The 26,198-nt window shown below is 38.7% G+C and overlaps 3 long non-coding RNA genes across 4 annotated transcripts; all 3 read left to right on the plus strand.

The window, feature by feature from the left end:
• The first annotated feature begins 22,344 nt into the window (after positions 1–22,344).
• Positions 22,345–23,847, plus strand: LOC110881905. Of its 2 annotated transcripts, XR_002559933.2 has the most exons (4): positions 22,345–22,725; positions 22,821–22,948; positions 23,373–23,449; positions 23,542–23,847. It is a non-coding gene; the product is annotated as an uncharacterized LOC110881905 (long non-coding RNA). The 2 variants fall into 2 exon arrangements; XR_004870186.1 differs by having other exon boundaries at positions 22,345–22,948.
• A 25-nt stretch (positions 23,848–23,872) lies between these two features.
• LOC110881904 lies at positions 23,873–24,870 on the plus strand. Its single transcript, XR_002559931.2, has 5 exons — positions 23,873–23,963; positions 24,057–24,215; positions 24,397–24,453; positions 24,546–24,700; positions 24,786–24,870. It is a non-coding gene; the product is annotated as an uncharacterized LOC110881904 (long non-coding RNA).
• A 108-nt stretch (positions 24,871–24,978) lies between these two features.
• On the plus strand, positions 24,979–25,871 carry LOC110881906. Its single transcript, XR_002559934.2, has 3 exons — positions 24,979–25,030; positions 25,138–25,176; positions 25,291–25,871. It is a non-coding gene; the product is annotated as an uncharacterized LOC110881906 (long non-coding RNA).
• The last annotated feature ends 327 nt before the right edge of the window (positions 25,872–26,198 follow it).

Raw genomic sequence — 26,198 nt, forward strand, 5'->3', positions numbered from 1 at the left:
ATTAATGTATTGACATGTAAGGATGAATAACATATCTACGATCTCAAGCACAGAGGCTAACGGGTCGAAAGTAAACATGGAACCTATGCTTGAACTTGGTCGCTCAAGGTAAGTGATTTCCGTAATCACTTCTTAGTTATTTATGTAAAGTTATATGCAACTCAACTAGGTATGATAACTGAAGTCGAATAGGAACAAATGGTATGATATCGATGAAGTATTAAACGGATCTCAGCTTTGATCCGAGCAAGGTATGCGTGATTAAGAATCGTAACTAGGTGGTAGGATTTGGTTACTTATGCCAGCTAGTGCTTTGTTGTTAATAAAGGGGCAAGTTGACAAAAACGCTCTTGGTGGGGATTTCGGGTAAACGACCTTAAAAGTCATCTAGAAGTGAGTTATTCGATTAGAGTAATGTCTTGGTTTAGTATGAAAGCGAAGTAAAGGGTTATGTATGTTATAGACCTTTTAATGTATAAATACCCATAACGGGTCGAATAATTCATAAGTGAATAATAAACCAAGAGCGTGTAAGACAAGAATCTCCTTAATCCGGATGTTGGGTTTTAGGTTCTTATGATAAACGGTAAATTTACAAGCACGTAGAAAGGAACGGGAAGCTAAACGGGTAAACGGGTTGAAAGTTATGAGAATTTTAGTTTATGCGAACGACGAAACAACACAGCAGGAAAATGAATAAACGAGGAGCCGTCGTCGACGCCCAGAAGGGCCGTCGCCGACGGCATGTGGGAATTGGATTTTGGCCGACGGCCTAGTTTCCTGTCTACGGGGCTTTTGGACGACGGAGGTGCGTCGCCGACGGCCAATATGGGCGTCGGCGACGGTGCCCAGAGTTTATGTTTTCTGTTTTCTTCCATATGTGAACCCGGTTGATCCAGTTCGTGTCCCGGCGCTCCGTTAAGCTCCCGAATGGACCGAAATCAAGTTCTGATGCATTTTTGATGAAGGAAAGGTATGTATGTTTATAACTCCAAGTGTACGTATGTAGTGGGTTATGTAGTTATGCTTATAATATGCATGAGTGTTTGAATGAATGTCTAGTTGTAGGAAGGATATGTAAGTACGTAGTTGTGTATGTAGGTATGTATAAGGGTATGTATGAGTGTATATACGTATGTAGATGTATATGTATGTGGGTATGTAAATACGTATATGTGTAGGATTTAGACACATTGATGATTAACGTTATTATTGGTGTACCTCGAGAATGATAAGTAATGCAGGTACATTTATGAAGCCTTGCCAGGAAATGGATACGCAGACGGAATGCTTGAAGTTTGATAAAGAACGAGAAGTGAAGCGTATGTGAATGATCATGTTTATACATTGTGTGCTAATGTTCTGAATGTATGTGGTGAATGCAGGTGGTTCGGGTCAAGGAGGATCATCAAGGAATAAAGATCGAGGATCGAGTCACTTGAGGGATTGTACGGGGTTGTCTGAGGATGTATTTATTGTACATAAGCTATCAATTATTTTGTAATTGAGTCAGTTTGTTGTATTTAATATAAAGGGGTTATTTTACAAAGTGAACTTTCAAGTAAGAAGTATGATTTATGATGTAAGAAATTTTATGGCAAGGACTTCCGCTGCGACTTTCGTTAATTACGTGTTAGGGCGTAATACGAAACTATACCGATTTGTATAGTAACGAACATTCCGGAACTTGATCATAAGTTAAACATACCCTAAATATCCTTTACATAGCTTAGAAATAGGCTTTGAGGGGTTCGGTATGCTAAAATAAACTTTATTATTCAATAGGGACTAAAAGCGTCAAAAAGTGCACAAGTTTGCATTTTCGCGCATATCTTACGTTCTGAATATATCCGGACATCCAAAAAAATATGTAAGCATTAAAATATTTTATTTTAGTGATTGGCATAAGAAAATTCCATTCGTCGATTGATTTGGATCGTTTTTGCGTTCGTTACGACTTCCGTCGTAATTAAGCGAATAACGCAACCGTACGACCGAACGAACCGACATCCGAGATATTTTTGAGCATGTTTTGAGTTCCCTATACTTTAACTTCATTTTAGAGCCTTGAAATGAGGTTAACGGGGCTTAAACATGTCAAAAATTTGAATTGCATGTTTCTCAAGTTCAGGGACTAAACTGCAATTTCTGTATAGTTATGCCAGGCGGGCCGCATGAGTTATTGTGTTGGGCTACGCGGGCCGCGTGAGAGGCCCAGTACAGCAAAACTGGTTTTCAGAAACAGCAGCTGATTTCCAGTGTTTTTGGACATGGTTTAGATCAATCTATGGGCCAATTTTGATGGTTTTCAAGTGCCCATGGTATTCAAATACCATGTGCCCACTTGTACGGCTTAGAACGAAGCTCAATCTTCGAGAAACGATCCTAACGGCTCTTGAATTCCTATAAATACCCATCTCCTTTCACTTGTAAAACCCACAATGATCTGATTTTGGCTCTCTAAGTTGAAGTTTATGCTTCATACCTAAGAGTAAATCAGATCATAGCTTGAGGGGACCTTTTGTAAGTATTCTTTCGTTCTTTTCATTCGTTTTTATCCTTAAAGTCAAACTGCGTTTGACTTTCTGATTTGACCAGTTTATGGTCAACGCAAAGTTCGTTTGAACTTCATAACGTGAGCGTAATCACGATGGTTATAGTCCCTAGTGACTATACCTACTGATTACCACGTTATCTAGGCTCAGTGACGAGTCGTAGTTTCTGCCAAAATGCATATTCTCGCGTATTTTGTAACCAAACTACTCTAGGGTATCAAAACCGTTTGTTTTGATATCAAAACCTGTTTTCTAACTTAACTAACATGATCTAGTATGTTTAGCTCGTCACTTTTTAGATTAGTGCTTGTGTAGAGTCGTAAGTCAAGCGGACTAAACACCCGCTTAGACTTTCGAACACGACCCGTTTGTTCGATCTTTAGGATCCGACCAAACATGGTTAGTGACCATAGTAGCATAGGGAATAACCTTCTGAGGTTATACCTTATGGTCACTTAGGTTTAATTAGTCGCATGATAGGTAGTTTATATGCCCTTGGTAAATGACCAAAATGCCCTTTTCTTACATAATTGGTAAATAAGCATATGTAACATAAACTTTTGTCACATAACTGATTATGTAACATATTTAAACATGTAGAGGCATATAATACTTGTCATAGGACTAGTTAGACGTCTCAAACGCGCATTTACGCGCACGACGTGTTAACGTAGCGTAAGCTACCTTAATGGGTCACAATTGGTCGAAAGCACTTAGGTTAAGTTTCATTTTAGGATGTAGGCTTTGTTAAACCATATCACATGAGTTCCAACACTCATTTGGTTTACAAGACCTCATTCTATCCGACCGTCCGATTTAGGCGTCTATTGTTTGACTAGTTGTTCGATTACTAGGTGCTGCTTGATTCTCTGGTTTGCTTGAGTTTGTTGAAGTTCTATTGATTGAGGATACTTTGCACTTCATGTGAGTACATAGTTCCCCTATTTTACTGTTTTCAATTGTTTTGGGGTGATTCATATGTACAAAATGATTTCAAGGTTTAAACAATGGTTTTTCAAAAACAATTAAGATGGTTTATACGAAACTAATAACGATTTCAATAACGTGAACAAAACTTATTGGTTGTAGTTACATAATAAATGACATTCATTAGCATTGATCAAGCCGACCAGTATTAGGTTATGGTACCATAGGACCTGACAAATCCCGTTATCTTACTGCACCCATGGTTATGTGTGGGGGTTGTGGGTAGCGACTGAATTTGATGTTAGTTAACTTACCCTTTGGTAGTTTGTTAAGCGAGAAGTGAGATAGTCTAGTCACAAAGGTTTGAATGTTGTTAGCGAGACGACCATAAATAGTTTTTCACAAATTAAAACGAGGATGATTTAAACAATTTTAAAACGAGTTAACAATTTTGAAACGATTTGAACAAGTTAAACAAATTGGATAAACGATTGGTTTTTGGTTAGTGTTTAGATAACCGGACGAGTATAATGTGATGAAAGCATGGTGGATACGCCACTGGTACTTCCCATATATAAGTGTTTTCATCATATTACATATCATGGCGTTATTTAGTTCACTTGGGTAAACGATTTTGAAACGATGTCTGATGCGTGTTAGTGTATATATGTTTTTAGATATATATTTAAGCCCTTTTTACACTTTTAGCCAAGTTTTAAATTTATAAAACACGATATTTACTAACACTAAACACACATATGGGCAAGTGCACCCATCGTGGACGTAGTATAGTGTTGGTAAGATACCGAGGTCGTCCAAGGACACAAGAGCTTTTAATACCGGTTTATCCCCAACGTCTAATCAAATCAAAAAGTTAGAAAAATGTTTTAAACTAAGAAAAATAAAAACTAACTAAATGCTGAAAAATAAAATAAAATAAAAAAAACAGATAGACAAGATGAATCACTTGGATCCGACACGTGTATTAGTATAACCTTTGATTATTTTCGCACTTTTGCACTTGTTTAAGAGATTATCTTAGTTATTGTAGTAGGCCCCTCTTTTGAAGGCGACGTTACCCTCAACCCAGTAGTTTGAGTCAGCAAGGATACAATCCTAAAGGGTCGGATTATTGAAAGATAATGAATTAAGTTATTAATGCAAATTGTGGTAGGCCCCGCTTTTGGCGGTGACGTTACCCTCGGCTAAGTAGTCTGAGTCAGCAGGGATACAGTCCTAAATAGCCGGGTTATAGTATTAATAGTAGTTAACTTATGAGGGGGTCAAAGAGTTTGGATCCCCGCCATCCAATACCTATGGGCATTGAAGGAGATCCTACTAAATTTGACCCAGGTCCCAAGCAGGACCTCTAAACGCTGAACAAGGGCAAGACCCTTACCAAACCGTTCCCTTAACCCCCGACCAGGTAGCCAACATACCTCCATATAGACCGTGGAGATATGAATGGTGAAAATCTTTTATTTTATATAGACAGTAAAATAATGCCAAGACACCACGGACAAACGATAAGGAAAGATCACCTTCAACATAAGTAACTAGTTATTAAAGTCATTAATACAAAACCAAATAAAAAGTGCAAAAGATTAAAAATAAAAAGTATTATACTAAACACTTGTCTTCACCAAGTGATGTAAGAGACTTAGGCAAACATGGCCTTGATTGTCAAGAACTCTTACGATCAATCTTGGATCCCGAGACGACTCACACACTCTACGATGGACAATGGATGATGGTGGTGGATGATGGTGATATGGTGGTGGTGGGTGGTGGATGAGGTGTGAGAGAGGTGGTGTGCCAAGGGATGAGAGAGAATGAAACCAAGCTCCTCTATTTATAGGCTGGACAGAACGCTGGACACGGCCCCGTGTCCGCTGGACACGGCCCCGTGCCCGTCTGACACTCTCTCTCCTCATTAGTTGTAATTGCGAATTACAATTAATGCGCCTGCTGTACTTTCAACACGCCCCCGTGCCCGCTGGGCACGGCCCCGTGGTGAGCAATGGAAGCTTCTACTGGTTTGTCTTTTCTGCTGCTTCCTGGGCACGCCCCCGTGTTCGCTGGACACGGGGCGTGTTCAGACTCTGTTTTCTTCTCTTTGTCTTGGGAGGTGCCGTTGAGGGTCCGGGCAATCCACTTTTGTTCCTTTTCTTGTATTTATGGTAGAATTAGTGGTCTTTTTGCTTCTTTTGTGATTTTGAGCTCATTTCATCCTGAAAATACAAAAGGAAGACAAAAACACTCTTTTTCCAACATTAGTACTTAAAAAGGGTTAGTTTTATGCCTTAATTGATGTGTTTTATATGTTGCATTTTACACACATCAAATACCCCCACACTTGAACTTTTGCTTGTCCTCAAGCAAAACTCTTTTAATGTGGCTTACACTCCCAAATGGAATAGGTAGAAGAGAAGTTTTTAGCTTGTCCTAGAGTGTCGGGAATCCAAGGTTTTTTATAGGTTTTATTTTTATTTTATTTACAATCCTATTCGTTATGATTTATTTTGAACTTTTCATAAGATAAACTACTTATTTTGGCATAACATGCCTTATTAAAATTCCATTTATATACAAGTTCACATACCTCACGGGAGATCACTCAATCACTCGGCCGAAGGTGTATATTTAAGTGAATCACTCGAGAGCGGCACGGACTTACGTTATCCATAGGCTTGCCAAGCGATCAATCCTCCTCCTTTTTAACTTTTTACCTTTGTAAATATCAAGAGGACTTTTGGGGTGAAGGCTTGGGTTTAAAGGTGGGTGGTTGGTTAGTGGTTAGTAAAAAGGGCGAAAATCGTAACAAGTGTCGGTTTTCGTAAAATACCTTGTTTTTAGTGACATTTATTTTTGAAGTATTTCTCCAAACAAGCTTTTGTAGCTTTTGTTTGTTTTTGACTTCATTATTCATATATTTTTTTTTTTCGTCACGTAAAGGGTATGTTTATGAAAAAACCGAGTTTGTTACTAAAATAAAGGTGAAAAAAAATGAAAAAGGTTTTTGGTGGGTAAAAAAAATTGTTTTTGGGGGTAATGAAATGAAAGGTTTAGGCTCAAAGGGGTTTTCTAGGGGGATTTTGGGTAGGTAAAAAAATGAAAAATAATGGTTTTGAAAGAAAAATAGTTAGTCCTAATGCCTCCATCATTTACTTACTTGGGTTTAAGTTGGTAAGGACCGGGAATGTATCGTCGTGGCAAGTTCTAGATTTGTAAAGACCGAGCGGCTATTCACACAAGAAACGAAAAATGAGCATTTAATCTAAATATGTATATTTTTATGCTCAATAAAGGCTCAAAACTCACTTTTGTGGGAATGGGTTTTTAATGTGACCAAGCATATATAATCGAATTTTTAACTAGACTTGTTATACCGTTTCATAATTTTCTTATGTTAGTTCTTTTTATCACGACGCTATCGGTTGTAAATTTGTAAAAATATAACCTTTTTAGAACTTGTTATTCCCAACTTAAACTAAGACAAGTAAATAAAAAAAATGAAAAAGTTTTTTTTAAAAAAATTTGGGGTGTTTAGCGGTTCCAATAGAGTTTTGTGTAAGGCTTGTTTTAGGATTTTGCAAAATTTCAAGGTTTTAGCATCCCCCCCACACTTAAATTACACATTGTCCTCAATGTGTCCAAAAATAAAGTTTTTTGGTTGATTAGAATGTGAAAAAGTGTGTTTAAAAACAAAGATTTGTGTTACTGGCGCTCTGGACACGGCCCCGTGTTGACTGGGCACGGCCCCGTGGTCAAGTGCCAGTAACAAAAATTATAGAATTGAAACAGAAGCCTGGACACGGGGGCGTGTCCGCTGAACACTGCCCGTGTCCAGTTACCTGAACTGGGTGATTTCCTGCAGGGGGCTCAGCACGGGGCCGTGTTGGTTGGGCACGGCCCGTGTTGAGCCTTTTGTTATGGAGATTTTTGTCGGTTTGTTCTGTTCTTCTGCATGGTTCCATTTTTTCTTGTTCCCTTTTTCATCCATTATCACCATGAGTCCATAATCCATAAAAACCATCATATCATTGCTAATCATAGAGATATTACATAAAGATAAAAATTACATAGATATTAAGCTTATGGAGTTCTAGCCCTATGTTTTATTTTAATTTAGCAAAATTTCCAAGAATCTACTGATCTTGGTTAGATAAGGCTTTGTAGAGCTCCACTTTTCGGGCGCGGTTCTCCTCACATGTCGGCAAGCCACTCCTCTACCTCCCTTGGAAGGAGGAAGGAGGGCTCGTTTGCATTTGTTTGAGGAGTTTCAACTTCCGCCGGAACTTCTTGTGGGTTTTCCATAGGAGGTTCCGCGGGGATGTCTCCCCACCCGGTAGGGTTGTTAATACCGAGTGCCAGGTTCCAGTCTTGTTGTGGAAGAACTGGTTCCATAGGGGGTGCCACCAAAATGTTTAACCTTTGGTGCAAAAGGTTAATCTCTTGGAAGCTGCTTTCCAATCCCATTGTAAGATCGTTAATACGGTCAATGAGGACCTCCTCCACGGATGTCATTTCGTCGAGAGCTTCCCTTAGCGCTATTACGTAGTGCACAAGTGTAGCTTCAACGGAGGGCCTCCTTCCCCTTCGGCTGTTTGAGGAATGCACGGATGATGTTTCGCTGTTTTCACTCGCCATTCTACGAAAAATAAACCAAAAATAGTTTATAAGACGAAACAGCTTCTGGACACGGCCCCGTGCTCACTGAGCACGGCCCCGTGTTCATCTTTCTGCAGAATTTTGGAGCAAGGAACCTTGGTTTTTCAAGTTATTTTCTGAGTTTGTGCAAGCTTTTTGACAGTAAATAACTCTAAACAATGTTACATAACATGTTTTTACCAAGATTCCATGATCAAAACTCCTTGTTTCCTACCATAAAGATTGAAAATTCAAACTTTTTATGATGGTCTTTGAAGAAAGATGAAGAAGAAGGAAATGTCTAGAAGAGGAAAGGACAAGATGGGTTGTTGGAAACTTCTTTTAGACTTACCTAGGATTGTTTGAGAGAAGATTCCTTCAAATCTCTGTCCCCAAGTTGGTCCAAATGTGCAGAAATTTTGGCTGCATTTATAGAAAATGACAGCCTGCTGCACACGGCCCCGTGTCCGCTGCACACGGCCCCGTGTGCAGATGAAATTCTGACACAGTTTGTCCGTATTCTGACGTTCTGATCAGAGGGGAATCTTTTGGCGGACACGGGGGCGTGTTGGCCGGGCACGGCCCCGTGTCGGAAAGATGCCTTATGAAGTTTTGTCTTTATCAAGGAGCCAATTTGTATCGGGTGGCTCCTGACTTGTTGGAACAACCCCAAAGTGCCTAAGATACCTTAATTGTCCTATACTAAGGCGAGAACGCAAGAGGTTGTCGGTGAGGGTAATTCCTATTTTCATTCTAGGTGGACAAGTCCAACCCTTTTCCGGGCTCTCGTTAAAGAAGGTGTATGCCGAATCGCTCAGGTCTATGTATGCACCGAACGAGGTCGATGGGGAGTCCTTCACGGCACAATCGGCACAGGGACGACTATCGTCCACGTCTTGTTTAGGAAGGAAGGTATTTTCGGGAGCAACGAGGTTGTCAGAATGCGGTTCCAACATTTCCTCATGGTCATCATCTTGGGATGGATCTAAGAAATCCTTCCTAAGTTCTTTTGACCAATTTAGAAGTAGTTCTTCTAGTTGAAATAGCTCGTCAAGGAGCATATCTCCTAGAATATCTGGCTGGGCGCATTCGAGGGAGAAATAGTGTTTATTTTTACTTTCGCCCCTCTTAAGGTTACAAGGAATTGGTGGGTCTATATAGTGTGGCCTATAAGTGAGGAAGAAACATTTTAATTCCTCGTGTTCGCCTCCACATATTTGACACCACAAACCGTAAGAGTGCCGAAAGTAAAAAGAATCACTATCACTCATGTTTGTATCAGAAATTACCAACCGCCGGGATCGAACGGTTCTGTTTTCAGCAACTGAATCTTGGGCACGGGGGCGTGTTGAGTGGACACGGCCCCGTGTTCAGCCTACTGTCTGATATAAAACAGGATTGCCAGTTCCAATGATTGGGCACGGGGCGTGTTCAGCGGGCACGGCCCCGTGCTGAGCTCTGCAGAAGCTGAAAAATCTAAAAAAAATCCTAAAAATTAAAGAAAAATAAAAAGATGATTAGGCCGTTGATTCCTAACTTTCTTAAAATCCTTGTGTCCCCGGCAACGGCGCCAAAAACTTGATGCGTGTTAGTGTATATATGTTTTTAGATATATATTTAAGCCCTTTTTACACTTTTAGCCAAGTTTTAAATTTATAAAACACGATATTTACTAACACTAAACACACATATGGGCAAGTGCACCCATCGTGGACGTAGTATAGTGTTGGTAAGATACCGAGGTCGTCCAAGGACACAAGAGCTTTTAATACCGGTTTATCCCCAACGTCTAATCAAATCAAAAAGTTAGAAAAATGTTTTAAACTAAGAAAAATAAAAACTAACTAAATGCTGAAAAATAAATAAAATAAAAAAAACAGATAGACAAGATGAATCACTTGGATCCGACACGTGTATTAGTATAACCTTTGATTATTTTCGCACTTTTGCACTTGTTTAAGAGATTATCTTAGTTATTGTAGTAGGCCCCTCTTTTGAAGGCGACGTTACCCTCAACCCAGTAGTTTGAGTCAGCAAGGATACAATCCTAAAGGGTCGGATTATTGAAAGATAATGAATTAAGTTATTAATGCAAATTGTGGTAGGCCCCGCTTTTGGCGGTGACGTTACCCTCGGCTAAGTAGTCTGAGTCAGCAGGGATACAGTCCTAAATAGCCGGGTTATAGTATTAATAGTAGTTAACTTATGAGGGGGTCAAAGAGTTTGGATCCCCGCCATCCAATACCTATGGGCATTGAAGGAGATCCTACTAAATTTGACCCAGGTCCCAAGCAGGACCTCTAAATGCTGAACAAGGGCAAGACCCTTACCAAACCGTTCCCTTAACCCCCGACCAGGTAGCCAACATACCTCCATATAGACCGTGGAGATATGAATGGTGAAAATCTTTTATTTTATATAGACAGTAAAATAATGCCAAGACACCACGGACAAACGATAAGGAAAGATCACCTTCAACATAAGTAACTAGTTATTAAAGTCATTAATACAAAACCAAATAAAAAGTGCAAAAGATTAAAAATAAAAAGTATTATACTAAACACTTGTCTTCACCAAGTGATGTAAGAGACTTAGGCAAACATGGCCTTGATTGTCAAGAACTCTTACGATCAATCTTGGATCCCGAGACGACTCACACACTCTACGATGGACAATGGATGATGGTGGTGGATGATGGTGATATGGTGGTGGTGGGTGGTGGATGAGGTGTGAGAGAGGTGGTGTGCCAAGGGATGAGAGAGAATGAAACCAAGCTCCTCTATTTATAGGCTGGACAGAACGCTGGACACGGCCCCGTGTCCGCTGGACACGGCCCCGTGCCCGTCTGACACTCTCTCTCCTCATTAATTGTAATTGCGAATTACAATTAATGCGCCTGCTGTACTTTCAACACGCCCCCGTGCCCGCTGGGCACGGCCCCGTGGTGAGCAATGGAAGCTTCTACTGGTTTGTCTTTTCTGCTGCTTCCTGGGCACGCCCCCGTGTTCGCTGGACACGGGGCGTGTTCAGACTCTGTTTTCTTCTCTTTGTCTTGGGAGGTGCCGTTGAGGGTCCGGGCAATCCACTTTTGTTCCTTTTCTTGTATTTATGGTAGAATTAGTGGTCTTTTTGCTTCTTTTGTGATTTTGAGCTCATTTCATCCTGAAAATACAAAAGGAAGACAAAAACACTCTTTTTCCAACATTAGTACTTAAAAAGGGTTAGTTTTATGCCTTAATTGATGTGTTTTATATGTTGCATTTTACACACATCAAATACCCCCACACTTGAACTTTTGCTTGTCCTCAAGCAAAACTCTTTTAATGTGGCTTACACTCCCAAATGGAATAAGTAGAAGAGAAGTTTTTAGCTTGTCCTAGAGTGTCGGGAATCCAAGGTTTTTTATAGGTTTTATTTTTATTTTATTTACAATCCTATTCGTTATGATTTATTTTGAACTTTTCATAAGATAAACTACTTATTTTGGCATAACATGCCTTATTAAAATTCCATTTATATACAAGTTCACATACCTCACGGGAGATCACTCAATCACTCGGCCGAAGGTGTATATTTAAGTGAATCACTCGAGAGCGGCACGGACTTACGTTATCCATAGGCTTGCCAAGCGATCAATCCTCCTCCTTTTTAACTTTTTACCTTTGTAAATATCAAGAGGACTTTTGGGGTGAAGGCTTGGGTTTAAAGGTGGGTGGTTGGTTAGTGGTTAGTAAAAAGGGCGAAAATCGTAACAAGTGTCGGTTTTCGTAAAATACCTTGTTTTTAGTGACATTTATTTTTGAAGTATTTCTCCAAACAAGCTTTTGTAGCTTTTGTTTGTTTATGACTTCATTATTCATATATTTTTTTTTTCGTCACGTAAAGGGTATGTTTATGAAAAAACCGAGTTTGTTACTAAAATAAAGGTGAAAAAAATGAAAAAGGTTTTTGGTGGGTAAAAAAATTGTTTTTGGGGGTAATGAAATGAAAGGTTTAGGCTCAAAGGGGTTTTCTAGGGGGATTTTGGGTAGGTAAAAAAAATGAAAAATAATGGTTTTGAAAGAAAAATAGTTAGTCCTAATGCCTCCATCATTTACTTACTTGGGTTTAAGTTGGTAAGGACCGGGAATGTATCGTCGTGGCAAGTTTTAGATTTGTAAAGACCGAGCGGCTATTCACACAAGAAACGAAAAATGAGCATTTAATCTAAATATGTATATTTTTATGCTCAATAAAGGCTCAAAACTCACTTTTGTGGGAATGGGTTTTTAATGTGACCAAGCATATATAATCGAATTTTTAACTAGACTTGTTATACCGTTTCATAATTTTCTTATGTTAGTTCTTTTTATCACGACGCTATCGGTTGTAAATTTGTAAAAATATAACCTTTTTAGAACTTGTTATTCCCAACTTAAACTAAGACAAGTAAATAAAAAAAATGAAAAAGTTTTTTTTTAAAAAAATTTGGGGTGTTTAGCGGTTCCAATAGAGTTTTGTGTAAGGCTTGTTTTAGGATTTTGCAAAATTTCAAGGTTTTAGCATCCCCCCACACTTAAATTACACATTGTCCTCAATGTGTCCAAAAATAAAGTTTTTTGGTTGATTAGAATGTGAAAAAGTGTGTTTAAAAACAAAGATTTGTGTTACTGGCGCTCTGGACACGGCCCCGTGTTGACTGGGCACGGCCCCGTGGTCAAGTGCCAGTAACAAAAATTATAGAATTGAAACAGAAGCCTGGACACGGGGGCGTGTCCGCTGAACACTGCCCGTGTCCAGTTACCTGAACTGGGTGATTTCCTGCAGGGGGCTCAGCACGGGGCCGTGTTGGTTGGGCACGGCCCGTGTTGAGCCTTTTGTTATGGAGATTTTTGTCGGTTTGTTCTGTTCTTCTGCATGGTTCCATTTTTTCTTGTTCCCTTTTTCATCCATTATCACCATGAGTCCATAATCCATAAAAACCATCATATCATTGCTAATCATAGAGATATTACATAAAGATAAAAATTACATAGATATTAAGCTTATGGAGTTCTAGCCCTATGTTTTATTTTAATTTAGCAAAATTTCCAAGAATCTACTGATCTTGGTTAGATAAGGCTTTGTAGAGCTCCACTTTTCGGGCGCGGTTCTCCTCACATGTCGGCAAGCCACTCCTCTACCTCCCTTGGAAGGAGGAAGGAGGGCTCGTTTGCATTTGTTTGAGGAGTTTCAACTTCCGCCGGAACTTCTTGTGGGTTTTCCATAGGAGGTTCCGCGGGGATGTCTCCCCACCCGGTAGGGTTGTTAATACCGAGTGCCAGGTTCCAGTCTTGTTGTGGAAGAACTGGTTCCATAGGGGGTGCCACCAAAATGTTTAACCTTTGGTGCAAAAGGTTAATCTCTTGGAAGCTGCTTTCCAATCCCATTGTAAGATCGTTAATACGGTCAATGAGGACCTCCTCCACGGATGTCATTTCGTCGAGAGCTTCCCTTAGCGCTATTACGTAGTGCACAAGTGTAGCTTCAACGGAGGGCCTCCTTCCCCTTCGGCTGTTTGAGGAATGCACGGATGATGTTTCGCTGTTTTCACTCGCCATTCTACGAAAAATAAACCAAAAATAGTTTATAAGACGAAACAGCTTCTGGACACGGCCCCGTGCTCACTGAGCACGGCCCCGTGTTCATCTTTCTGCAGAATTTTGGAGCAAGGAACCTTGGTTTTTCAAGTTATTTTCTGAGTTTGTGCAAGCTTTTTGACAGTAAATAACTCTAAACAATGTTACATAACATGTTTTTACCAAGATTCCATGATCAAAACTCCTTGTTTCCTACCATAAAGATTGAAAATTCAAACTTTTTATGATGGTCTTTGAAGAAAGATGAAGAAGAAGGAAATGTCTAGAAGAGGAAAGGACAAGATGGGTTGTTGGAAACTTCTTTTAGACTTACCTAGGATTGTTTGAGAGAAGATTCCTTCAAATCTCTGTCCCCAAGTTGGTCCAAATGTGCAGAAATTTTGGCTGCATTTATAGAAAATGACAGCCTGCTGCACACGGCCCCGTGTCCGCTGGACACGGCCCCGTGTGCAGATGAAATTCTGACACAGTTTGTCCGTATTCTGACGTTCTGATCAGAGGGGAATCTTTTGGCGGACACGGGGGCGTGTTGGCCGGGCACGGCCCCGTGTCGGAAAGCTGCCTTATGAAGTTTTGTCTTTATCAAGGAGCCAATTTGTATCGGGTGGCTCCTGACTTGTTGGAACAACCCCAAAGTGCCTAAGATACCTTAATTGTCCTATACTAAGGCGAGAACGCAAGAGGTTGTCGGTGAGGGTAATTCCTATTTTCATTCTAGGTGGACAAGTCCAACCCTTTTCCGGGCTCTCGTTAAAGAAGGTGTATGCCGAATCGCTCAGGTCTATGTATGCACCGAACGAGGTCGATGGGGAGTCCTTCACGGCACAATCGGCACAGGGACGACTATCGTCCACGTCTTGTTTAGGAAGGAAGGTATTTTCGGGAGCAACGAGGTTGTCAGAATGCGGTTCCAACATTTCCTCATGGTCATCATCTTGGGATGGATCTAAGAAATCCTTCCTAAGTTCTTTTGACCAATTTAGAAGTAGTTCTTCTAGTTGAAATAGCTCGTCAAGGAGCATATCTCCTAGAATATCTGGCTGGGCGCATTCGAGGGAGAAATAGTGTTTATTTTTACTTTCGCCCCTCTTAAGGTTACAAGGAATTGGTGGGTCTATATAGTGTGGCCTATAAGTGAGGAAGAAACATTTTAATTCCTCGTGTTCGCCTCCACATATTTGACACCACAAACCGTAAGAGTGCCGAAAGTAAAAAGAATCACTATCACTCATGTTTGTATCAGAAATTACCAACCGCCGGGATCGAACGGTTCTGTTTTCAGCAACTGAATCTTGGGCACGGGGGCGTGTTGAGTGGACACGGCCCCGTGTTCAGCCTACTGTCTGATATAAAACAGGATTGCCAGTTCCAATGATTGGGCACGGGGCGTGTTCAGCGGGCACGGCCCCGTGCTGAGCTCTGCAGAAGCTGAAAAATCTAAAAAAAATCCTAAAAATTAAAGAAAAATAAAAAGATGATTAGGCCGTTGATTCCTAACTTTCTTAAAATCCTTGTGTCCCCGGCAACGGCGCCAAAAACTTGATGCGTGTTAGTGTATATATGTTTTTAGATATATATTTAAGCCCTTTTTACACTTTTAGCCAAGTTTTAAATTTATAAAACACGATATTTACTAACACTAAACACACATATGGGCAAGTGCACCCATCGTGGACGTAGTATAGTGTTGGTAAGATACCGAGGTCGTCCAAGGACACAAGAGTTTTTAATACCGGTTTATCCCCAACGTCTAATCAAATCAAAAAGTTAGAAAAATGTTTTAAACTAAGAAAAATAAAAACTAACTAAATGCTGAAAAATAAAATAAAATAAAAAAAACAGATAGACAAGATGAATCACTTGGATCCGACACGTGTATTAGTATAACCTTTGATTATTTTCGCACTTTTGCACTTGTTTAAGAGATTATCTTAGTTATTGTAGTAGGCCCCTCTTTTGAAGGCGACGTTACCCTCAACCCAGTAGTTTGAGTCAGCAAGGATACAATCCTAAAGGGTCGGATTATTGAAAGATAATGAATTAAGTTATTAATGCAAATTGTGGTAGGCCCCGCTTTTGGCGGTGACGTTACCCTCGGCTAAGTAGTCTGAGTCAGCAGGGATACAGTCCTAAATAGCCGGGTTATAGTATTAATAGTAGTTAACTTATGAGGGGGTCAAAGAGTTTGGATCCCCGCCATCCAATACCTATGGGCATTGAAGGAGATCCTACTAAATTTGACCCAGGTCCCAAGCAGGACCTCTAAACGCTGAACAAGGGCAAGACCCTTACCAAACCGTTCCCTTAACCCCCGACCAGGTAGCCAACATACCTCCATATAGACCGTGGAGATATGAATGGTGAAAATCTTTTATTTTATATAGACAGTAAAATAATGCCAAGACACCACGGAAAAACGATAAGGAAAGATCACCTTCAACATAAGTAACTAGTTATTAAAGTCATTAATACAAAACCAAATAAAAAGTGCAAAAGATTAAAAATAAAAAGTATTATACTAAACACTTGTCTTCACCAAGTGATGTAAGAGACTTAGGCAAACATGGCCTTGATTGTCAAGAACTCTTACGATCAATCTTGGATCCCGAGACGACTCACACACTCTACGATGGACAATGGATGATGGTGGTGGATGATGGTGATATGGTGGTGGTGGGTGGTGGATGAGGTGTGAGAGAGGTGGTGTGCCAAGGGATGAGAGAGAATGAAACCAAGCTCCTCTATTTATAGGCTGGACAGAACGCTGGACACGGCCCCGTGTCCGCTGGACACGGCCCCGTGCCCGTCTGACACTCTCTCTCCTCATTAATTGTAATTGCGAATTACAATTAATGCGCTTGCTGTACTTTCAACACGCCCCCGTGCCCGCTGGGCACGGCCCCGTGGTGAGCAATGGAAGCTTCTACTGGTTTGTCTTTTCTGCTGCTTCCTGGGCACGCCCCCGTGTTCGCTGGACACGTGGCGTGTTCAGACTCTGTTTTCTTCTCTTTGTCTTGGGAGGTGCCGTTGAGGGTCCGGGCAATCCACTTTTGTTCCTTTTCTTGTATTTATGGTAGAATTAGTGGTCTTTTTGCTTCTTTTGTGATTTTGAGCTCATTTCATCCTGAAAATACAAAAGGAAGACAAAAACACTCTTTTTCCAACATTAGTACTTAAAAAGGGTTAGTTTTATGCCTTAATTGATGTGTTTTATATGTTGCATTTTACACACATCAATGTCACACAACAATGTTTTTCTAAAAGATATAAACCATACGAGTTTTTAACGAGTTTTTACAAGATGTTTTACAAGTTAATTTACTAAAACAAATGTTTTGGGGTTAAGAATCATGGCTACGAGATTTTACAAACTATAACCCACTTGATTTGAGTTGGTTAAATATGTTGCAATACACTATTTTAAAACAAGGTTTGTATTTTGACTCTTGTAGTCTAATAAAGTACTGCAACATATAAACGAGCCATGATTCCAAGACTCTTATAAAACCTATGTACTCGCCAGCATTTCTTTGCTGATTTTGTTTTTACATATGTTTCAGGTGTTGTTGCTTGATCGATTTCTAAGATGCATGCGTCACATAGGATGTGGACGAGGCCTTAGTGACATAATAACAATGATAGTCGTTTTGTAACTTGTTTGTTCTATGTTAAGACAATGTTGATGTTTAATAATATTCAATAAAACGAAACTATTTTTGTATCCATGGTTGTGAAACAATGATTCTGTTGCAACACTCCCCGACGTTTCCGCCACGGTTTGTTGTCCTACGTGGTCGGGGTGTGACATTGTAGCATTCCTCTGCGATAGTGCAAACCAACATTCTGTTGATAACTGGAGCTAGACATCTTGTTTGGTTTTTGGAGCATCAAATCATGTCCTTCTATTTTCTCAATCAAGCTCTCTAACGTCATCTCGTCAAATTTGTCATCATTTTTCAAAACTATCACATAGGTTTTCCAATCTTCCTCATGTGGCAATGCCTCGACGAGTTTATCCACCACCTCTTCTCTGTCTTTGTGGATTCCAAACCTTTCCATTTCAATCTTCAGATGACAGAACCGTTCCATCATTTGACAAACTGTTTCATTCTTCATGCAACCAAACAAGTCAAACTCCTTCTTCAACAGAGATATCTTGTTTTTCTTGATATCCTTCCCACCATCAGCTTTCAACTTTAATGCTTCCCAAATTGACTTAGATGTTTCACCATGCTGAAGTAGTGAGAAAATATCCTATCTGACAGATTGTTGAAGTAAAGTTATCATTCTTAATTCACTTGAATGTTGCTTTTTATCATCAGCTGTGAACTGTTTAAGTGTGATTAATTCATGTTTTTCATTTCTTGGTTTTTCATATCCTATTGTCAACATGATCCAACTATCATACGCATAGGCTTGTACCCAGTTTTCAAATCTTTCATACCACCAGTGATAATCTTCGATATTCATGAGCTTTGGTGGTCTCAGATGATTTTCGTACACGTTATCATGATTCAGACTCTCAGAAATCACGGTTGTAGCATTCTTTGGTGTCACTAGAGTTTCTTCCGATGTAAAAGCGTTATAAAACGTGTTATAAAACTCTTCGCCAATTTCTGACATCTTTGAAATGCTTCTTGAATATTTCATTCCTTGAAACTTTCGTTTCTTTTATCACTTTGAATCACTTGCAAACGATCAAACAAAACGATCAGTTTAATAACTATCAACCACTGGATAGGACGAGTATCCGATCGAGTGAAATCAACGATGGTCAACAGATAACAATGATCGGATGACAACGGATCGGGTGGTGATCCGATCACGTGATAGTGTGCTTTGGATCGGGTCGCTACTCGATCGACTGACAAAGTGTCTTGGATCGGGTGGCTACTCGATCGGGTGAGAATGTTGTCCGATCGGGTGATATGTTGTCCGATCGGGTGGGGATCCGATACTTTGACAATCACCTATATCACAATCAAAATGAAATGATTAGGATCGGGTGGCAATTCGTTCGGATTGCCACTCGATTCTTTGCACTTTAAACTTGAACAAACAAAATTCCTTGAATCGAATTGTGATCCGATCGGGTGAGTCAATCAAAGTCAAAATATTTAATGATATGCAATTGAATCGGGTGGTGATTCGATCGAGTCACCGTCCGATGATTATGTCACTATCTGATATTTCACTAAGAACAATCTGTTTGTAATAAACAAAATCACATGCAACCTTGATTTACTCAATTAGACCATGACTGACACACTATCACGCAAACTGAGTTTCCAATTGAATGTCACTTAATTGATGCAATATTTCAATAGCTAGCACATGGATCTCTGAATCAAGCACATGGGTTGAACAAAATGGCCGACACTTTAATTCAAGTTCATTGGGCCGCACTATGAGTCTGAACAATTTAAAGTATGATTGGGCCACCCAACTGAATGAAACAAAATCTAATAAGGCCTTACAAACTGATAACAAAGCACTTAATCAGATTTGCCATGTGACACAGATTTATTCAAGGGGCTAGGCCCAGGATACGATACAAACAAGGGTGTGTGTGTATATATATAGTATACATGTATAAACATCCGGATAATCACCCATCAACGTGTCTAAACAAACAAACGAAACATATATAAAGTGTTAACAAGGTTTGGTGAAAGATTTGTACACCAAACGATTAGACCTAGGTGTCTTAATGAAGTAGGACACTTGTAGGTTGGAGACATTACGTTAGATGTTGAATATTGCTAGCATTGCATGGAACGTAAGTTGTGAGTTTCACGGCCCCTTTTAAATATTTTTGCTTTAAAAAATTAGGGGGAAACACATGTTTTCTCAAATGGTATGATAGCTAGGGAATGAAATCAACTAGATCATTATGTGTGCATAAGTGGTAGTTATTGCTCTCGGCGTAAGCCACCTCGGGATGTTCATTTTAATAGCCATTGGTCATATCACACGAACCGAGGAACAATTGGATAGATCTATTGGGTATTGGCAAGTCCCACTCCTGGTCCCCGAGACCCTGTGGGAGTGCTTTTGTGTCCCAAGTCATGCGTCACTAGAATTTAGTGGTTCGGTACAGCAAAACATTGTCAACGTTTGGTTACTAGCTTATGTCGACACATACATTAATGTCCTTGCAAAATATTAATTGATCAACGAATTTCATAGACATTATGCATACCATTTTATTCAAAAGTTAATCAAATGTTTTTAAAGATTCATTTGTGTCAAGAAAACCTATGAACTCACCGACAATATGTTGACATTTTTATTATTAACATGTATTTCAGGGAAGTAAGCGGCATTGCATGGTTTTGGAAGTCAAGTTCTAGGATTGCAAGAACGATGCCATGTTGGGGGTCTGTCTTATATTTTCCGCTTTCGCGCATGTTATATAGGCTAAAGACTAGTTCATTAAAACTATCATTTTGTTTAAAAGTATTTTGTGAAACTTGAAGTTATTTGGTGCATGTATACAAATGAAAACACTATGGTTTTGTAAGACTATCCACTATCACAACCCAACCCAACCCAACTCAACCCAACTCAATTCAACTTTTCACTTCCATTCATAACCCAACCTATATCAATATTTTATTAAATAATTATAATTGTTTATTAGAAAGAATACAATTCAATAACAAAAAAGACAAAAAAAATATTATAATATCAAACAACCGATTGCAACCTATGGTTGTTCTACTGAACTGGTTGAGGCATTATATTAAATTTAATATTTTTAAGTTTCAAATGAGTTTTGTCTTTTTGTGATATGTGGCAAACGATTGAGAAAAATGTTCACCGTATTGGATAGTCTAAACGTCCTTTCAAAAAATATATATATTTGGCATCGTTGGTCATTTTAAATCATGTTGACGTTTGCAAATCGAATGCTGTGAAAAGCTTTCGTGGTCGCACCTCGCGCTTCCCCCTTGGGCAAGGTGTGACAGCTATGAACCAATTTTTTTTATATAGCTAGGGACTTAAATCTTTAAAAATATTCTGCACCTCCAAGAAAAAATTCTTGGGTCCGCTACTGGTGAAGGTTCTAACCACCCATGATGCCTTCACAAAATAGAAAAATATGGTAAGTTCTAGCTAAATTTTGGAGAATTGATGGACGTTATTGTCTTTAGAGTAAACTGCAATTTCACCCCCAAGGTTTGGGGGTGTAACGCTTCACATTTTTATACTTTCTATTTTTAGAAAGTTTGTATTTGTATTTCGTTTCAATCTTTGTAATCTCGATACCTTGATCATAATGGAAATACATTATTGTTTAATTTATACATACATGATACATGCTCATTCACGAATACACGTTTTATGTACAAAACCGAATCATACTCGACGTTTATTTTATGTTCGGGATAATATTCACACACATTTATACAATAAACATACTCATACATGCCTTTTAATGCCTTAAAAACACTTAACATGTTGAAGAAATTGCATAATTGGACAAACAACCAAACATTAAGGGCCAAAAATGAAAATTTTCACTTCTAACATGTCTTACAGACTGCAAGACATAGGTTCTTATGGTCCGCAAGAGCTTCTGAGGGGCAAAATTGTTGACAACTCGCACATTAACATCAAAATCCACCTATTTAACCACTTTTTCCACCCCCTTCTCCTCCGATCACCTTCTAACTTAATTATGACTTAACCCTAATCCTCCCTTATAAATCCAAGCCTTCTCTAACACATTTCCACTTTCCACAATCTCATTTCACTCTCAAACACTCCAAGAATTTCAAGAAAACTCCAACTTTGGGCAGATTACTACAAGTTAAAACTTAACTTATGAGTTTTAACTTGCTTCTTCAACCCTTTCTTCTCATTTCTTTCTTCATAACTCCTTAGATAACTTCTATGGACGTTATCCCATGTTCACCAAAGTGTAACAAGGTGGTATATCACTTGTATGAGGCTCCAAAGTGGGTTCAAAATTCTGTTTTGGATTAAACTTTATACTTGTTCTTGTTTACATTCATCTTGTGGAAATCTTGTGTCAAGCCTTGTCCCCAACTAAACTCATATTATGTGGCTTATGTTATGACAAATTTTCAGAAGTTATGAGGTTCATAATCTCCAAAACTTTCTGCCCTAAAGGTCCCAAGTGACATACAAAGTGTTGGAACCATCCAAGCTTTCAACCTTCAATGTTGAAAGACTTGAGTTATGGTTAAGTGTGAAAAATGGAAGCCTTGGCTTTCCAACTATGATTCCACTACCTCACTTAGTTAGTTAATCCATCTTATTTAACCTAAGTCATCAAGTGAACTTTCTGGTAACAAAGTGTCCAAACTACACCAAGTCTCCAAACATTTGCCATGATTGGAATGCACTAGTCTAGTTTGAGTTTCACTTGGTTATTTGATGATTTAGATGATTAGTTATTTGTACATTCTTTAGTTTATTCATGACCAACCGAAAACATCAACTAAATGATTTTGTGCTTTGGTGAATCCATACAATGAGGTTAAATGGATGGAATTCATCCTATCTCTATGCATGAAATTATATGACTTGGACTAAATACTTATGAATATCTATACTATATATAATATACATATCCAAAGGACTACTTAAGGTCATTGAAATTTCCTTAAAACACCCCTAAAGCATGATGTACAAGTCTTTTAAGCATCAAAAATCTTCACTTTCCACTTATACCCTTTCCCCTAAACTAAACACTAAACTAAACACGCTGTCACATAAACACAAACTAGGGTTTCAGATTTCAAAACATTTCAAAATGTCGCTTCCCTGCTCCTCTCTCTCTCTCTCTCTCGATCCAGGAACGATTTCACCAGATCTGCTCCTCTCTTTCTGGCGATTCAGGAACGATTTCACCAAATCTATGAAGTTTCAACAGATCGATGAAGATTCTGACCTCTTGGTTCTGTTTTCCGGCTTTTATTTGCATTTTGCAACATTCGTCAAGGGTAACTAACACCGTCCTTTTAATTCTGAACACTATTTCTTCATGTATTCACTGGATTTTACTTACGTTTGTGTTTTAAGATGGATTTTCTTGTAGGTCATGGTTTGAAGACTAGATCTGGTAAAGAATAATAAGAATACTCGGAAGGAAACAACAAAATCATGGAGAAGAATCAGATCTCGGTGGTTGGAGTTCCAGATGCGATTCCCGTCAAGTATATAGAGGTGACCCAGGTTTTAATTTTAGTATAGTGGATAAATTCCCTTATTTGTGTGTTCATGTGAAGTTTTGTACTTATCAATTGAATTTACAATTTGTCAATCTATGTGAACGAGGTTTTAATTTCAGTACAATCGATAAATTACTTGATAATGTGTGATTTCAATCTTCATTAGGGTTTCTAAGTCACAATGATACACGTTTAATTATCATATGTTTTCGCAAATGCTTAATGTCATACACTGGTAGAGAAATTAATAGATGTGTGTTTTCGATTATGTTCTTGAATGGGATTATTCCTGAAGTTCTTTTGGGTAGATTGACTATTGAAATGTGTTTAATGATGTTATTTCTTGTATTGACTTGATCTTTTGGAGATTTAGATTTTTTTTTTTGGAAAAAGATATAGATTTTTTTTTTGTGGTGTAGAATGTCCAACTCTAAAGAAAGTTCCACATGTTTTGGTGGTTCATGGTGAAAGCGATGGTAGGCAGGAGCATATGAAGGTTTGCATCGATCAAAATTATCAAATATGAATTTGAATCATTCTGTTGGCGTTCACTTTTTGACCTATTTATTATTTATTATTTTTTTATAGAGAAACAGACCTTCAAATTGGGTTTTCCACAAACCTCCATTACCCATTGCATGGGGGACACACCATTCCAAAGCGATGTTTTTTGGTGTATCCTCAGGGAATTCGAATTATCGTCCATACAGCAAACTTAATCTATGTCGATTGGAATAACAAAAGCCAGGGTTTGTGGATGCAAGATTTCCCGTGGAAACACGGCGGTTCAGATAAAGGAAGTGGATTTGAATCTGATCTTATTGATTATCTTAGTGCACTAAAGGTACTATACTACTGCATCTCGACTATTGTAGATTATTTTATTTTAAATTACGTAACTAACGTTATAATAACTGCAGTGGCCTGAGTTTTTGGTTCAATTCCCTGAACGAGGCAACTTCAGCCTCAATTCATCTTTTTTTAAGAAATTTGATTACAGCAAATTAACGGTAACCTTTGTTTCATATTTCCATAAAGAAAGTTTGACGTTTGTTAGTATTACTTAAATTAGTTTATTAAAACTGGGTAAATACAAATTTCAGGTGAGGTTAATAGCTTTTGTACCCGGATATCATTCAGGTTCAAATATAAAGAAATGGGGACACATGAAGATCCGTTCAGTTCTACAGGATTGTGTTTTTGATAAAGAAATGGGGACACATGAAGATCCGTTCAGTTCTACAGGTTCAAATATATATCAGGTATGGAGCACATATTTTGTTTTTACTGTGGCATTTTTGACACGTTTACTTGTGAATTGGTCTATTTGGGTTATGTTTTATCTATTACGGATCAAACATGTAATACATATGTGTATATGTATATAGTGAAACGTGTAAAATACAAACTAATAAGAAAGATTGCTCGATTATGTAATTTCAGGCGGATGTTGAAACGGACGAGGTGTATGCCCAAATGACGTTGCAGCCGTTGACCCCTGTAATCTCACATTAATGTCTTAAATCTTAATGCTGTTTGTTTGTTGTAATATTTACTGATATTTTAATAATTTTGATGTAATATTCTTTTAGCAAGAACAAAAGGATACATTTCTTCCGGTTGAGCTGGGAACTCTAAGCAGATAGCCAACTAACTACTTTTGCAAGACGTTAACCGCCAGTGATACGAGTACTCACGGAGGATTCTCTGTTCCTCAACGGGCAGCTGAAAAAGTTTCCCTCCACTGGTAAATTACTTTTCTACCCCACCTTTCAGTTTTAGCGTTAGAAATGGATAATTACAATTTACACCATTGTTTTCTTGTTCTACAGGATTTTACGCAGCAGCCACCCGCACAGGAACTTATTGCACGGGCCTACGTGACTTCGAATGGAAGTTCAGACATATTTTTCGCGGTGGGTATCATCGTCATTTAAGCTCTCATACAAGATCATTCCATTTAGCCATTTAGGTCAATGCTGTGTCCATAAAATATTCATATTACATGTTTTGTTTTATGCATGGCAGCCCAAACGTCACCTTGTTTTATGCATGGCAGCCGCAACAAGTTTATACGGTAAGCGATAGGTGCACTTCCACTAAAATGATTTCGTAAACTATATCTCAAGAGGTAACAATAATATTAATCGTGTTATTTTAGATGGGTACTTTTTTTTATTTCAGGGCCACAAGAAATGGATTACTGGTATATCTTAGGAATCGGTATACCTCAGTTCGCCATGTCGTCGTGAATTTGTTTGATTTGGATTCATTTGATTGTCCAACTGAGTCAACCAAAATACTCAATTACTGATCAGAAATACAACGTTTCTGCAGATAGTTTTTACAAGCCCAGCGCTGCAAAAAGTGGCTGTGATTCAGACTACTGTTGGTTGCATCGAATCCACAGGTTCAAGTATGCCACGTGGTGCGCCTATGTTTAGAGCATCTTAAAGATGAAGTCAGTATGCGGTACTTCCACAGTCTCCGTAAAAAATTCTGGTCGATGGTACTACCAGACGTGAAGGAGAAGTCGTCTACTAATAAGGTTCCCGTTATTGACGTCACATGGTTAGGTTACTTTAAGGTGTTGGGGATGGGTACTGTTTCTGCATCATAGCCGATTGTTATTAAGGCGAAACTGACATCAAAGAGTGCTGAGAAGAAGACAAAGGCAGCTGGTTGTTCCAGTATGCTCACTGCTTAGGTTTGTTATTTCGATTTCATTTGCAGAAAACTATGGTTTGCTGAATACTATTCACATTGGATTTAAGTTTTGTTTTGAAAACATTTAATTGTGATCCATTAAAACTGGTTGTGGTTCAAATCAGCCATTGTTAATACATGTCGAGATGTTAAGTCAGGTTTTCATACTATAATGGCATATTGGCAGACATAAACTTTCACTTACCAATATGATCATACTCTTAAGCATGCTTGTTTTTTTCAACTTACATAGACTATTATAAAAACAAATGTGCCTTCAAAGCTGTGCGTTTATTAATTGTTTTTCTGTGGATGTACATTTCAGTATGTACATTGGACATATCATATGTGGAAGGCGATCTGAAGGCACTCTTCGAAAGAAGTGCAATGATGGATTAGATGTAAAGTTGATTCTTGATGACAACGACGATAGCAATTTTCATGAACAGTGGGAACAAAATGTTTTTTTTTTTGTTTTTTTTGGGGCCAGGAAGTTGTTGAGGGGCAAGACAAGGTTTTCAAAGAAGTTATCGAACCTT

This window comes from Helianthus annuus, chromosome 10, assembly GCF_002127325.2.
Source record: "Helianthus annuus cultivar XRQ/B chromosome 10, HanXRQr2.0-SUNRISE, whole genome shotgun sequence".
NCBI classification, from domain to species: Eukaryota; Viridiplantae; Streptophyta; class Magnoliopsida; order Asterales; family Asteraceae; genus Helianthus; species Helianthus annuus.